Here is a 2,779-nt window from a genome sequence, read left to right as displayed (position 1 = left end):
AACTTTTTTAAGTTCTTTATCCCTGAAATTCTTTTCAGAATGTGATCTTGAGCAACCCTAGAGCTCCCTTTATTTTGTTTCCTTTTCTAAAGGACCACTATCTTTCACTGTCTTGTTTAATGCTTGAAAACTATTGTTTCAAATATTTTGTTTGCTTTCTAGTTTCTAAGATGGATGGGCTAATGTTTTTGTGTTACTTCAACATAGCTTGAAGCAAATATCCAATTTTCAATTCTTAAAATAGTTTATTTATATTTCTTGCTTACTTGGGTTGACTAACTCTTTCACTTTAGTGTTAAATAGAATCACTTGTTTGGGGGTATCCTTGTCACATTCCTCATCTTAAGTGAAGATGTTTAGTGTTCAAAATGAATGATATTTGCTCTTTCCCATCCTGCAAGATGGTGGTGGAAAAATCTGAGAAGCAAGATACTGAGGAGAAGTACCCTGAAGCCAAAAAGGCTGATGCTATGGCAAGGTTAATAAGGTAACCTCAAGGTTAAAATGCCAATGGGTAAGCCCCACTACAGCTGAAATCCTGTCCTAGTCAGAGGAATTGGTAGATATTTCTGGTCAGCTATGTATTCCAGAAAGCCTATGTATAAGAGGAAATATTCAGCAGCTAAATGCAAGGTTGAGAAGAAAAAGAAGGTTCTTAGTACTGCCCCAAAACAAAACCAGTTGGTGGGGACTGGAGTGGTTAAAGTTTGTAAAATGCCTAGGTATTATCCTACTGAAGACTTGCCTTGAAAGCTGTTGAGCCAGGGGAAAAAAACCTTTCAGGCAGCCTGTGAGAAAACCGTGAACTAGTGTCACTTCCAGAACCATTTTGATCATCCTCACTGGGCACATGAAGGCAAGAGGGTGGTTTTCCTTAAGCAATTGACCAGTGGCTTGCTACTTATGATTGGACCTCAAGCCAATCATAATTGGCCTCCATTGAAAATGATATCCTCAGAGTGAAAATCCCAAAACATCTCATTGATGCTTACTTAAAGAAGGAGAAACTGTGTAAATCCAGACACCAGGAACATGAGATCTTCAACACAGAGAAGGAGAAATATGAGATTGACCAGAAAGCTGTAGACTCTCAAATTCAGCCAATATTCAAGGGTGTTTGTTAGCTTCAGGGCCACCTCCACTTTGTTTTCTCTCACAAATGGAGTTTATCCTCACAAATTGGTGTTCCAAATTTTTACAAAGAATCTGATTAAATAACTGATCCATTTGAAAAGAAGAAATGGACGATGTTTGCAGGAGGCTTTGTAGATGCCTTTTATGAAGTTAGGGGGTACCACTTTATTATAATTTGGTAAGAGTTTTTGTTGGGAGCCATTCTGAGCCCACTAGTTGAGAACACTCCTGGTGAGGTTAAGGCAAGTTTGCACGGTCTCTTGCCAATCAGATGATGACCAATATCCACCCCCACTCAATTATTTCTGCTTGAGCACTGACCCCTAAGGTACCTTGTTGATCAATATCAGGAGTGACTTGTCCCCTTATTCCAGCCCTGGTATGATGATTGCACCTTGTGAAGGAACTTATTGTGGGAACTTCTTCTTTTGATTATGGGAACAGACATCGTGTCTCCAGAAGGTCCTATTTCCCTCCATACTTTCCCTTGAGCTATGAATAGGCTAATGACCCTCACTTATAAAAGATTGACCTTAAATGTACAATTCTGTTTCTACCATTGCGTTAGTCCAAGATATTCATACAGATCAACATATAAATCATCTAACCAAAAATGTCTCTCATGCCCCAGCTATTCAAGAAATCATAAAACTAGACACAAAGGTAAACACCCTCGAAGAGGCTATTCTATGTATTGGAAATGAGCTAAACTCTTTAAAGGTATGGTTGGCTCTCCGGTGCCATAAAGAATATAACTGGAAAATCAAGTCTTGCCTGGGGACAAAGAGCCTCACTTAGAGAGAAGGAACAGATAAGGGCAGAAGATAAGTTAGTACATACACCTTTGCTAACTGATGGTGTATAGCAGCCCCTTCCCTAAGGCCTACATTCCACAAACACCTTCCCTTACCCTGGCAGCTGTGATGAGGATGGATAAGAGTATCTACAAACCTATGACTTAATCTTAATGTTATTAAAATGTGAACACCCTGTTATTTTCTCAGTTACTTAACCTCACTATAATTGGGAAAGTTCTGCAGGAATACTTCTTCTGTAAAACCTGTTTCTGTACATTTTCCAAAAATGTCACAAAGAGCTATCCATTGTAAAAATTCCATTTTCTGATGCCATATTAACCTTTGACCTATAAATAAAGACACCAAAACCGACAGGATAGAGATGACTGCCTGGTGATCAGAAAGGATCTGGGGGCTCTCTCACTCTCTCTCTCGCCGACACCGTCCATCCTTCAGGGATCCCTGGACATTCCTGAGCCGGCCTCCAACAAGTTTTATAAGGAGTTGTTTATAATGACTTTTAAATTTGATCAAAGATACCTTTGGCAATTAAGAGTTTCTCTCTTAATTGAGTAATACACTGAATGATGTTAATTTTTTAATTTTGAACAATAAACGTCCCTAACCCTGAAATAAATTTGTATACTTGAAATAATGCACAATAAGAAATTATATTCCTTAATAATGCCTGAATATACTTTAATATTTTGCTGAGAATATTTACATTTATTTTATGGTTATGACTTGCCTGTATACTAGCATTATTGTTTTGTTCAAATTTAATAGCTTTTCAAAAATCAACTTTTGTTTCTGTTTTCTATTGAATCCATATTTTATAGTTGATGAGG

At 37.7% G+C, this 2,779-nt stretch overlaps 1 pseudogene; it reads left to right on the top strand.

Annotated features, from left to right (window-relative positions):
- Positions 1 to 401: 401 nt before the first annotated feature.
- LOC144230530 (large ribosomal subunit protein eL6 pseudogene) lies at positions 402 to 1,218 on the top strand (annotated as a pseudogene).
- The last annotated feature ends 1,561 nt before the right edge of the window (positions 1,219 to 2,779 follow it).

The sequence above is a fragment of the Crocuta crocuta genome, unplaced genomic scaffold (assembly GCF_008692635.1).
Source record: "Crocuta crocuta isolate KB4526 unplaced genomic scaffold, BGI_CrCroc_1.0 scaffold560, whole genome shotgun sequence".
Classification (NCBI taxonomy): domain Eukaryota; kingdom Metazoa; phylum Chordata; class Mammalia; order Carnivora; family Hyaenidae; genus Crocuta; species Crocuta crocuta.
Note: the sequence above shows the minus strand (reverse complement) of the source record. Positions and strands in the feature narration are given on the sequence as shown.